We start from the raw sequence: 14,246 nt of genomic DNA, 5'->3' as shown, positions 1-14,246 counted from the left end.
GGTCCATTTCCTGTTTAAAGAGGATACCGTTATCTTTTTACAGTAATAGACAGGTTTACGCGGTGGCCCAAGGTCGTGCCTCTGGTAGATGCTACAGACACTTATGCTCAGGCATTCCTCAGTTCCTGGGTGTCTCATTTTGATTTACCGGCGCATGTTACTTCAGATAGATGACCACCATTTACTTCCTCGCTGTGGATGGCCTTGTCTCGCTTGCTCAGTACAACAATTCATCATATGAATGCCTATCATCCCCAGGCCAATGGAAAGGTTTCATCAACATCTCAAGTCAGACTTGATGGCTCAGTTAGAGGGCCTGAACTGGGCTGATGAGCTTCCCTGGGTATTACTGGGCATTAGAACAACTCCAAAGGAGGTCCTCCAAGCTTCTTCTGCGTAGCTCATGTACAGCACACCGTTGCTGGTTCCCGGGGAGTTCTAACTCCAGTATTGACCCTAAGGAACAGTTGAGCAGGCTAAGGGAGACCGTAGGAAAATTGAACTCTATACCAACATCGTCACATAGAGAACACTTCTTTTGTGCCTGAAGTCCTCAAAAACTGCGAATATGTCTTTGTCCATAGGGGAACACTTGGTCAACCTTTACAGGTGCCCTATGAAGAACCTCATAGGATACTCAGACAAACTAGGACACCTGTATTTTGGATATTGGAAGGTTAAACCAGGCTTAAACCAGCTCATGTGGCAAAGTCTTCCCCACTGCAGCAGCCAACTGTCCGTCGCAGAGGTTGACCATCTAAAAGACAGACAAACCTTTCATCTGGTTCTGGGGTGGGGGGAATCATATAGCAGTGGTATGGTGGCACTACAACTCCCAGGAGGCATCAAACCAGCCATTTGATGTCAGTGCATGATGAGATGAGCACGTGATTAGGGGCTTTTCAAAGGTTGTGTGGATGATGAAGAGTAAACCCGTTTGATTCATTCCAGAAGCACCTTGTCGGGCTATTTTGTCGTATCCACTGCAACTCTAGTGGCCACAGTCTCACTTTGAAAACATTTAACTATCGCCAGGGGTGCAGTGCTGCTGGACGTCACCGGAGCGCCACCTCCGCCCCTCTGTTTTAAAAAAAAAGGCAGGGAATTGTAACTAGTGGAGAATTTAACATCAGCTGTATTGCATAAGCGTGGGAGTGGAAATTAAGATCACCTCATTTCAAGATACCCAATAAAGTGCAAAAGTTTTTCTGTCAGTCAGGTTTTATGCAAAATTCCAAAAGAGAAGACGTGAAGCCGTTTTTATTTTTGATTTCAGTCCTGCCCTTAATAAACAACACTTTGCTACTAAAACGCGATTCGATTTAATTTAATTTTCATTTCAAGTGACCTGCCGAGCGCATACCACGGAGGTTACTAAGGAATGAATGCATGGACGCAGATGGTCACTTGGACTTCCAAAGCCCTCAAATGCTTTGCTTTCGTCTGATAATTAATCTGACTTTTAATCTGTTTAATACCAGTACTTCCACTCAAATTATTTTTGTATTAATTTCAAAGCACACATTCTCTAGTGTCAATTAAGTAGTCCATTACATTTACTCAGTATGGGCCGGTGTACACGGCCGCAACCCGAAACTCCTGCTTGCCTTAAAGCCAAGCTCTTTCCTAAAGATTTGGTTTCAATCTGTTTACTTGCCTCGTCCAAAGTAAACAAATCCAGTTTCTGCGTAACTTCACTGGGTAGGCTGCTGTCTTTCACCAACCCAAATAGCTAATTAAGTTGAGCATGACTGTAACTTGTGGAATTTAACAAGTTTTTCTTTCTTTGGCTTGGCTTCGCGGACGAAGATTTATGGAGGGGGTAAAAAGTCCACGTCAGCTGCAGGCTCGTTTGTGGCTGACCAGTCCGATGCGGGACAGGCAGACACGATTGCAGCGGTTGCAAGGGAAAATTGGTTGGTTGGGGTTGGGTGTTGGGTTTTTCCTCCTTTGCCTTTTGTCAGTGAGGTGGGCTCTGCGGTCTTCTTCAAAGGAGGCTGCTGCCCGCCAAACTGTGAGGCGCCAAGATGCACGGTTTGAGGCGTTATCAGCCCACTGGCGGTGGTCAATGTGGCAGGCACCAAGAGATTTCTTTAGGCAGTCCTTGTACCTTTTCTTTGGTGCACCTCTGTCACGGTGGCCAGTGGAGAGCTCGCCATATAATACGATCTTGGGAAGGCGATGGTCCTCCATTCTGGAGACGTGACCCATCCAGCGCAGCTGGATCTTCAGCAGCGTGGACTCGATGCTGTCGACCTCTGCCATCTCGAGTACCTCGACGTTAGGGGTGTGAGCGCTCCAATGGATGTTGAGGATGGAGCGGAGACAACGCTGGTGGAAGCGTTCTAAATGTACCCACATCAGTGATATCAACTACAAAGCTTTAGACAAATTTCAAACAAATCTAAGAAATATTATGGCAATCCACATACACCAAGCGAGATTCCATCTGTCGGGAGGCACAACATTAAAGCTGTTGCTTCTCCATTTTTAAGGACACAAAATCAACATTTCCAAGTGGCTTTCTTGCTTTATTCATTTGCATTTCATTTGCTTTAAAGCAGGATTTCTCAACCTTTTTCTTCCCACTCACATCCCACTTTAAGTCATCCCTGTGCCATTGGGGGTCTGTGATTAGTAAGGAATGACTTAAAGTGGGATGTGAATGGGGAGAAAAAAGTTGAGAACCATTGGTTTAAAGGAACCATTTGGTTTAAAGGAACTTAGAGCCTGTTTCTCTTTTCACACTTTGCTTTACGGACGAACATTCACTGGCACAGAGGTTCTACAGCAACGGGCAGTTCTATATCCAATAAGTTTGTTCTCCTGCATTTTTTAGAATCCATGAAAAGCAGTTTCATCTTAATAAAAACGATTGTAAGTTAAAAAAAATGTCAAATGCAAGATTATAATAATTAAAGATCCCAACTCTGTACAAACACTTTGGCAAGTATTCTCAATTCTTCATTGCTTAATACCTGTTGAATATGTTTGATTTATGTATTGGTCATCCTTCAGTTTGAAGAAGATACTTTTTTGTGCATTCCCAGTCTGGAAGCCCAATGGGGGCACTGGAAGTCTCTTGCTGTAATAACTTTGGCTGCTGCTTTGTTCATGGCTTTCCACCCATTTTTGCCAATGCCTGTCTTCGAAACTGATGAAGGCTTCATTGAACAGGGCTCACCAATGGGACCCGTCAGCAGCTGTAGCTTCCAGTTCTCTTGGCTGGATGTCACAGAAGTGGAGATGTTTCTTCACTGCACCTTTATAGCACTTGTGTGGACGACCTTGAGGTCGCCTTCCTGCCTTCAGTTCACTATAGAGCAGCTGGCGAGGCATACGATGGTCGTCCATTCTGATGACATGTCCCACCCACCGCAGCTGGGCTCTGATGATCAGGGACTCAATGCTGGTGGACTTCATGTGACCCAAGACCGCCAGGTTGGAGACACGGCCTTTCCAACTGATGCCAAGGATGAAACGGAGGGCTCAGATGTGGAATTTCTCCATTTGTTTGATGTGACGTCGGTACACATCCATATAGGAGAGAAGGGACGACCACAGCTCTGTAGACTTGCAGCTTTGTGGAGATGCGGACGTTGTGTTGGTTGAGCAATACTCAGCCTCCCCAGAGCCTGGCTGGCCTTGCAGATCCCGGATTTATGTACTCAACAGGTAAATAACAAAACGCTGGGGTTCTAATAAGTGTATCTTAATTTTGATCTCCAAAATGTTAATATAGTTTATGTATTCTTTTTACATTAGAAAAGTAACTCTCTGGCCACGTTTATGTCAAAGATACAAAATCTCGTTCCATACTTGGGATGATTCTGTTTCATCACAACCATTTCCAGGAAATTCGGCCAGGATAAAACTTGATAATGGTTTTAAAATGCTCCTATCTGATAGATATATAGTTCATCTATATTTTTTTTGAAATGAAAATTATTCTGGATTCATTTTGCAATATCGAGAAGTTTCATATTTTTAATTCTAGTTGCTAAGCTGCGTTACCAATGAAAACCACAGGAAGCTTTGTTTAAATAAGATGAACGGTTTAATCTGTAAAGAGAAAACACAGGGAAATGTGAGTTTTAAGTACAGACAATGGCAGTGATGCGTTGGGACACAAATTTAGCACGACTTTGCAGAACCTTCAGACAGGTAATCACCTTGCCAAATATGCACAGGTCACTTAAACAGCTCAATGATTGCACGATCTAATCACTACTTCCAAAAACATCAATTATGAAAGCTTCATATTTCATCTTTACCAAACTAATTATTTCTCCGTGTGTTACAATGGATAATAGTTTTCCCCAAAACTGTAAACAGCAAGATACACAATATATTCATCGACTGCATTTATTTATAGGTAATTTAGTGCATTATTTGCCATCTATACATTCAAAACAATGTTTGCTTGACATTCTTGCCTTTTGAATCATTTTGCATCATGTTGCTTATGTAAATGGTTGATTAAAGGACAGTTTTAAAAATAATTGAATTAATCCTTTGGTAATAAGGGCACTTTGGCACGTGTGAACAAATCCTTTGTATCTAACTACACGAGGCATATTTACATCATATTCCGCACACACGCACGCACGCATGCACGCACGCACTCACACCCACACCCATACACACACACACACACACACACACACACACACACACACAAACACACGCACACACACCCACACACCCACACTCACACACACGCATGCACTCACACCCACACACATACACACACACACACACACACACACACACGCATACACACACACCAACACACACCCCCAACCACACACTCACATACACACCCCCGCGCACACACACGCGCACTCACACACACACACACACACACACACACACACACACGCGCACACACCTGTACACACACACACCCACACACTCACAACTGCACACATACACACACCCACACCCACGCACACACACACATCCCATACACACACACACCAACTCACATACACACACTCCCAACCACACACCCGCATACACACCCCTGCACACACACACTCACACACACACACACACACACACACACACACACACACACACACACACACACGCACACACGCACACAGACCCCCACCCACACACACTCTATTTCCTTTGTTTCTATCTAGATATTCTAGGTCAACTCCAGCACTTAAATTATTAACACTGCACCCCTGACCATCGCTGTCTCTAGGTTCTTCCCCCTCCACAGAGCCTCCCAAAAGACAAACAAAAATTGATTTTCTATCAGTTCCCAATTCTAATGAGTCCACTTTGACTAGAAGTTCAAGGCCGACTTTATTATCATCTGACTGTGCACGTGCAACCTGACAAAAGAGTATTTCTCCAGACCACGGTGCACACACATACACACACAATTCTCAGTGCATAAAGATATAAAATAATTAGCTACAAATATTTTGGAATAATTTATGAATTCCATGGATACAGAACATAGTTCATCAGTCTCACAGCCTGTGGAAAGGAGCTATTCCCCAGCCTGGGGGCCCTGATTTTGATGCTCCTGTACCCCCTTCCTGAGGGTAGCGGGTCAACAATCCTGGGTGCTGGATGGAAAGGGCCCTCAATAATTCCTTCAGTCCTATTTAAGCAACACTCCCGGCGAATGTCACCAATTAGAGGAAATCCCCAGAGATCTACACGGCCGTTTAGATGATTCCCCATACTGACGTCCGATCCAGTGCTTTGCAGCCACGATGACGCAGCCGGACAGGACCGTCTCAATGGTGGTCCTGTAGAGTGTTGTCCAGTCGGTGGCCGGTAGCCTTTCCATCCTTGGCCTTCTCAGGAGGTGTAGACGTTGCTGTCCCTTCCTGACGAATGAGGAGGTGTTGTGGATCCAGGAAAGTCTGTAGCAGTGGTACCTCTCTGCACGCCTTCACAGGGCTAACAACATGACACAGAGGAAGATGACGGCGCTGCTGCCGCCGTGGTAACGGCAACACTGCCACTGGTGCTGGGGATGGGGAGCAGGGACACGCATTTAAGCATTCCTCTGTGGGGTCCTACTGCCCAGTCATCACGTCCGATGGCCCCGCGCAGGTTTAAACATCCTGCGGGCTTTACATCAGAGATTCCAAGCCCCATTAGGCAGGGCACTCTTAGTTCTGCTCCTGTGAAATTGCATGCCTGCAAAGAAACATCGTTCCTCTCACCCAGATGCCGCCTGACCCGTTGAATGTTTTCTTCCATTTTGGGGGCATGATAGCCAGAAATTAAAACCAGAACACAATCTGCTCAAGGGAGGAATCTCCCCACTACCCCAACCACCCCCCCCCCATCACCAGTTCCTTCCCCCCCTCATTGAAATGATCTACCAGGATTGTTATCTGAAGAGGATGTGCAAAACCATTGAGGACCCCTTCCATCTATCAGCTTCTCCCGTCAGGGAAGGGGTACAGGAGGATCAGAGCCAGCACCACCAGGCTGAGGAACAGCTTCTACCCACAGGCAGTGAAAATACTGAATGACTAAAGGAACTGCTCACATTAACCCTCTGAGACTCTCATATTCATGAAACATTTTCTTATTTTATATATGAATACTCGTCCTGTGTATTATTGTTTATCTGGACATGAGTTACGTCTGGTTGGGTGTCTGCATGTTTTGCACTGAGGACTGGAGAACTCTGGGCTGTACTTCTGCAATCAGATGGCAATAAGCTTGACTAAAACTTTCACCTTTAAATGTAGACATGCAGCACGGTAACGGGCCCCTTCAGCCCACGAGCCCCTGCCGCCCCATTAACTTACAACCCCGATACGTTTTGAAGGATGGGAGGAAGGCAGACCACCCAGAGGAAATTCATGCAGTTGCAGAGAGAGCGTGCAAACTCCTTGCAGACTGCGCCGGATTCGCATCCCAGCCACTGGCGCTGCAATAGCTGCACTAAGAGCGCTGCCCCAGAGATTTGACCTGGAACGCAGATATTGGTGGAGAAAAGAGAATTGTTGAACGTCCAGGTCAGAACTCTTCATAAATAAAGTCGTGCTATTTTCCCCCTTCCTCAGGTTGGACAAGCAGCTCGAGGCCATCTATTAGAGGCATGAACATTTGCCAAAGCAGGTTAATGTCTGGCAATAAATATCGAGTAAATTTGCTTGATTCTCTTGTTTCCAGCGCCATGTTCACACTGATCTCTGCAGGCATTTATCTTCACTATGTTAACAAATCTGCTGTTCTAAAGATAGGAGACTCTGCGTTTGGCGTCAAACTTCAATCAAAACATTTTCTCAAACTAGCTTATAAAACATGAGATATTAACAGCTCTCATCTTAGCAAAACCAGGAGTCATAAATTCTTCAAAGGCACGCTCTTGATTTGAGAGGCCATCTAAACACTGTTGTGAGATTGCCTTCGCTGACGGATTGCTTTCAGGTTGGCCAACTTATTGAGCAGAAGCAGCTTCACTTCTTGACGTAGAAATTTAATGCCGAGTGAAACGTGGCAGCAAGGTTTTACAGTTGGGGGAGTGAGCACATAGAAAGGGCGACACGTACCAGATGGTGAGCCAGTGGTTACTTGGCAGGGATTTTTTGCTGGCATCGGACCCAGTGGGGGGTGGGGGGGTGGGTGCAGGACTGCAGTAAGCCAGATGTTGGGAAGGGGCCGGAGGAACACAGTGGGTCAGCCAGGCGGTAGTTATCAACGCTTCAGGCCGCAGCCCTTCATTTAGACTGGGAGAGTTAAAAGGGGAGAAGGAGCAACAACTGACCTTCCGCCTTGGCCGTCTACGGCTAGACGGCGCAAACATCGACAAAAGTCAGCCGGTCGTGCAGCATTCTTTACGTAGCAAAGGCCTGAGCCCTTCATCAAGGTGTGAGCCGAGAGGAGGCAGGCATCTGTATAAAATGGTCGAGGGAAGGGCATTAGCACAGGTCCATGGGCAAGAGGTGTGTGTGTGTGAGGGCACAAAAAGAATATTCTGGCAAGTGATAGGGGGAGGAGGAGAGCTCTCTGAATAGAGAGGGAAGTGGGGAGGAAAGGAAAGGAGACAGAAGGATGGGGAAAGAGGAAGAGGGAGAGGCTCAGGAGTTTGCGGAGGTTCGATATGGCATTGGAAGCCTTGGCAAAATTCTACGAGGGGGTGCGGTGGAGAGTATGCTGACTAGCTCCACACAGCCTGGTATGGGGGGGTGACCAATACCCCTGAGCGGAAAGCCCTCCAGAAGGTAGTGGGCACAGCCCAAGACATTGCGGGTAAAACCTTCCCCACAACCGAGACCATCTATGGGGAACGCTGCCATCAGAGAGCAGCAGCAATCATCAAGGATCTGTCCCACCCAGCACATGCTCTGTTCTCGCTGCTGCCATCAGGAAAGAGATGTAGGTGCCACAAGACTCACACCATCAGGTTCAGGAACAGCTGCTCCCCCTCCACCATCAGACTCCTCAACAACAAACTCAATCATGGACTTTTATTTGTGCACTTCATTGATTTTTTTTCCTCTCTGTATTACATTTCTTTATTTGCTTACATGCGTACATTGAGGACAGTTTATTTTTTGCATGACCAATAAGTGGTAATTCTGCCTGGCCCACAGGAAAAAGAATCTCAGGGTTGTATGTGATGTCCTGTATGTTCTCTGAGAATGAATCTGAAATCTGATGACACCTGGTTGGATAGTACCTAGAGGGAATATTAAGTGTTGTTCCTCCATCTTGGCCTGGCAGTTCATGAGGCCCGTGGATCAATATTGACTTCATCAATTTCTGTCAACCCCTTCCCCCAAGTTTCTCTCTTTTCCTACCCCTCTGTCTCCTTCAGCTCCCCACCCACTTCCGTCTTCTACCAGAGAGCTACCTGCTCCCCCCATCACTTTCTCTTCTACCCTCCCATCTGTAACCACCTGTGCTCACCCCTTCCCTTCCCCCCCAACTCCTCTCCTCTCCTCCTTCCCCCATCTGGGTACCACGGGGGGACAAGGTGGCGGCAAAGTCGAGTCCTAAGGCCTGTCGTAGGGTGGAAATGGACATCCAATGCTTCAGGTCAAAATCTGACTTCAGGCAGGAGCTGGTGAGTCTCTGAAAGGGAAGGGTGTGCCCCTGATAGGACTGCTCTTACAAAGAGCCGGTATGGACAATAACCTCTTGTCATCACACTTTAACTCAAATATCAGATTTATCGTCAGAGGACATGGTATCCCTTATAACGCTGAGATTCATTTTCCTGCCAGCCAGGCAGAATTTCTACCTAATAGTTTGGTAAACTGGACTCAAGAAATACACAAGTTAGAAGTTTACGCAACCAAAATTTTTAAAATGGTTGTCGTGCTACTGGAGTTGCTATAATGTCAGAGCTGCCTCTAGTGTATAACAGGAAGAGTGGAGAGCAGAGACAAAGCGCTGCTTTGAAGGGCTCCACCGCCCAGTCGTAATGCCCAGCAGCTCCCCAAAGCTCTAACCAGCCTGATAAAGGAGGCCACGGTGTTGGTAAGTAACACCCCACAACTGCGAAGGTCTGTGCCCAAGATGGCGGTGGCTACGTGTGGGGGAGGAGGCGACTCCAGGGGGACCAGGGCTACAGGAAACCCTCTGTTGAAGAGGAGAAGACATTTCAGGATGGTGACCATGGCTGCAGACCCACACAGACCCGCAGTCGGGGAGGCTGCGGGCAGCTGGAGCTCAATTCACAGGCACCAGGTATCGGAGCTGGGATTTGAGAGGGCGCTAAGGGCAAGAAGGGCTCCCCAAGGGTCCTCGGGCGCTGGAGGCTTCCCTGATCATGTCAGGGGCTCAGACCAGAGCTCGGGTCTCGTTCTGTAATGGCTACTGGTTGATAATAAAGACAACTTTGTCTGCCTAATGGCAAGCAGAAGGAAATTTCCTGTAATATTACTCATTCTGTACTATTACATGATAATGAAGGAATCTTGATCTTGAATCTTGGAATTTTGAAATAAAAACTAGTGGTGTAATACCGGAGTGGGGGGGGGGGTGAAAGCATATTCGTTAATAAATAATGTGCAAGTAAGTGTCTTAAAATGAGTCCCTGATTGAGTTTGTCGTTGAGGAGTCTGATGATGGAGGGGTAGCAGCTGTTCCTAAACCTGGTGGTGCGAGTCTCGTGACACCGATACCTCTTTCCTGATGGCAGCAGCGAGAACAGAGCGTGTGCTGGGTGGTGTGGATCCTTGATAATCGCTGCTGCTCTCCGACGGCAGTGTTCCCTGTAGATATTCTCGATGGTGGGGAGGGTTTTGCCTGTGATGTCCTGGGCTGTGTCCACTACCTTTTAGAGGGCTTAACACTCAAGGGTATTGGTGTCCCCATACCAGTCGGTGATGCAGTCGGATAGCACACTTTTCACCACACTTCTGCATTTTCTCACGACCATGAAACAAGACTTCCTGCTTGATCCACAGCGATAAACTGACCCACCTCCTCCCCCACTGCTCACCTCAAATGCTCAAAACTGCACCATAGACTATGACCTTCACAGAATACAGCAAAAATTCGAAACAGGCAGTACCGACGGCAGTGCTTCTTGTCGATTTTCTGTATGGTGGGGAGAGTTTTTTCCTGGTTTGTGTTCCCTAACTTTTGCAATGCTTTCTGCTTCCTTTAACACGCACCTTATCAATACCCACACTGCTACTCTGTGTTATCACTAGACCAATTATCTCTCCTGCTCTGATCAGTGCAGTCTGCCATCCACCTTGGTGCTTATGTCTAATCTCCAGATATGGAGAAGCAAGGGAAACTTCAGATAAAGCCTCAAAATTCAGAGAGGGAGGAAGAAGTCTTGTCATCGGCTTCTATTGCCATCTTATGTCGATCTCTCTCCAAACAGGCATTGAAACGCCTCTGGATAAGTGCACTTGTTCATATGGGAGTGAGAGTGAAGGCAAGAAAAAAAATCTTTCCGGATTAGATACATCCTGGGTTACTGAAGTAAGCGAGAGTCAACACCACGACATTGTTGCTCTAATCTCCTGTGTTTGTTCAGCTGGGTGCCCCAGAGAGAGAGAGTGGGTTGGAGACATCATACATCTGTCTGAAAGCACAGAGAAGCCCAGACGTGGAGCCATCGTTATGGAGGTCTACGGCAGGGAAACAGGCCCTTTGGACGAACTCGTTTGCCTACATTAGGCCCAGGCAGGAGTGACCAACCTTTTAATTTTTAATTTAGACTTAAAGCACTGTTACAGGGCCATTTTGGCTCATGAGTCCGTGCCGCCCAATTAACCCACACCCCCAGTATGTGCTCTAAACCCATCCACCCAGTGTCTCTGCAATACCCCCTAGATGGTGAATCTGCCTGCCTTACAGCAGACAAAAGCTATTTTGTTTAATTGGACACTTTTTTATTATATGGCAATAAATTGAATCTTGAATCTTAAATATGTTCTGATGCTAGGTATTCATGGAGAGGTAGTGAATTTGATTCGACAATTACTGGATGGGAAAAGCCAGAGGATGATTGCTTCTCAGACTGGAGGCCTGTGACTAGTGGTGTTCTTCAGGGATCGGTGCTGGGACCATTGTTGTCTGTCATCGATATCAATGATCTGGATGATAATGTGACAAATTGGATCAGCAGGTTTCCAGATGACACTAAGATTGGAGGCGTTGTGGACAGCAAAGAAGGTTTAAAAACCTTGCAGAGGGATCTGGACCAGCTGGAAAAAATGGCAGATGGAATTTAATACAGATAAGAGTGAGGAGTTACATTTTGGAAGGACAAACCAAGACTGGACGTACACAGTGAATGGGAGGGCACTGAGGAGTGCGGTAGAACAGAGAGATCTGGGAATACAGATACATAATTCCTTGAAAGTGGCAGATAGGGTTGTAAAGAGAGCCTTTGACAATCAAAGTATTGAGTACAGGAGTTCGGAAGGTATGGTAAAGTTGTGTAAGACATTGGTGAGGCTAAATTTGGACTAATTGTGTGCAGTTTTGGTCACTTAAGTACAGGAAAGATATCAATAAGATGGAAAGAGTGCAGAGAAGATTTACTAGGATGTTGACTGGACTTCAGGAACTGAGTTACAGGGAAAGGTTAAACAGGTTAGGATTTTATTCTCTGGAGCATAGAAGAATGAGGGGAGATTTGGGAAGGGTATCTAAAATTATGAGGGGACAGACAGAGTAAATGTAGGTGAGCTTTTTCCACTGAGGGTGGGTGAGATACAAACCAGAGGACATGCGTTAAGGGTAAAAGGGGAAAAGTTTAGGGGGAACCTCTTCACATAGAGAGTGGTGGGGGTGTGGAATGAGCTGCCAGCTGAGGTGGTGAATGCGGGCTCAATTTTAACAATTAAGAAGAATTTAGACAGGTCCATGAATGGGAGAGCATGGAAGGATATGGACTGGGTGCAGGACAGTGGGACTAGGCCAAAACAATGATTCAGCACAGGCTAGAAGGGCCGAATGGGCCTGTTTCTGTGCTGTAGTATTCTATGATTTGTCCCGCTTCTACCATTTCCTCCAGCAGCTCATTCCACAGACCCATGTGAAGAACACATCCCTGAGGTCCCTTCTGAACCTGCCACCTTTCATCCTAAATCAATGCTCTCTAGTTTTAGAATCCCCTACTCTAGGGAAAAAGCCCGTGCCCCTCTCTCTGTGCCTCCCTATAAAACTCTTCTTCACCTACTCTTGGAGAGCCGCGTTCAGTCCTGATTGGGTCATTACAGGAAGGAGGTAGATGCTTTGGAGGGGAGATTTACCAGGATGTGACATGGATTGGAGAACGTGTCAGATGAAGCAAGGTTGTTTTCCCTGGGGTGACAGTAGCAAATAACAGAGGACATCTGTTTAAGGTGAGGGGAAGAGATATCAGAGCTTTGTTTTCTCACACATTGTTTTTTTTAATATTATTTAAAATCACATAACATTAGTACTCCATATTAATACAGACATAATGTGATTAGTCATATATATATATATATATATATATATAAAACAAACCCCAACCACCCCACTAATACCCTCCCTCCTCCCTCTCCCACCGACAAAGAAAGAAAATGGAGATCATCATCTACTACAATCACATTTAAACTTTTTGGCTGCAGGAATGGTGGCACCTATCGGAGCGGACTGATAGTTTTCAAATAAGGGCTCCAAACTTCAGTAAACAAAAATTATTTATCTCTTAAATTATATTTGATTTTTTCTAAAGGAAGGCAAGCTCTGATTTCATTATGCCATCTTTTCATACCTAAAACCAAGTCAAATTTCCACGTAATAGCTAAACACTTTTTAGAAACAGCCTAGAGACAAACGCAAGAATTCAATTTGGTACCTGGTCAATCTCGATCTTAAAGCTGTTGACTTAATATCTCCAAATAAAAACAACACTGGATCAAAAGGTAAATTTACTTTTAATATCTGTTCTAAAAACGATTTAATTTGCAAACAAAAACTTTTAACCTGTCTATCCTAACGTGTGAAGACCGACTCCGGCGGACTGAGTGAACGAGACCAATGAAGGGTCCAATGGTCACAGAACGCGAAGAGCACGAGAAGGCTGTTGAGAAGAGGTCCTGGCCATCCACTGAGCCTAGTCCCATGGCGACTTTTGTCCTACCACTGGATCCAGATGGGAATTGGGAAGAGAGAGGGAGGGTCCGCCACTCTCCTCACCTCAATCCAAATCAAACCCTAGTCTCGATATCATGGTGTCGAGGTCTTCCTCAGCAATGATGGACGAACAGCAGTACATCCTTCCTGCAATGAGGTGACCAGAACTGACCACAGCATTCCAAGAGTTTTATAGGGCTGCAACATTACATCATGCTCCTGAACTCAATCCCCTGCCTAAGGGCAGCACTACCATCCTGTCACCTGGTGGGAATCGTGGACCTGCACTCCAAGCTACTTGCCCAGTGGTGTTGCTAATCTACACTGAGTAGGGTCTTCTGATGAGGATCCAGATGTGGAGAGGTTAACGGAGTCCCTGAGTTTAACTTTTGATGCTATGAAGGTGTTAAACAGCAAGCTGTAGTCGATGGCCAATTGACTATGTATTTATGGTTTTATTTATGAACTAAATATGTCCCTGGTGAAGTGTAGCAAATTCTGGAAGGCCTGCTCCCAACAGGTCCTCTCTCTCCAGGAAACAAAATCATACATCTCTGCTCTTGTTATTACCACTGGGATTCCTCTCTTAAATTCTTCCACGGATCTGGAGATTTTCCCGATGCCAGAATCGACTCTTTTCTCATTGTAACTCTTTCCTCTGTCACTGTGCACTCTCA

The sequence above is a fragment of the Narcine bancroftii genome, chromosome 1, assembly GCF_036971445.1.
Source record: "Narcine bancroftii isolate sNarBan1 chromosome 1, sNarBan1.hap1, whole genome shotgun sequence".
NCBI lineage: Eukaryota > Metazoa > Chordata > Chondrichthyes > Torpediniformes > Narcinidae > Narcine > Narcine bancroftii.
Note: the sequence above shows the minus strand (reverse complement) of the source record.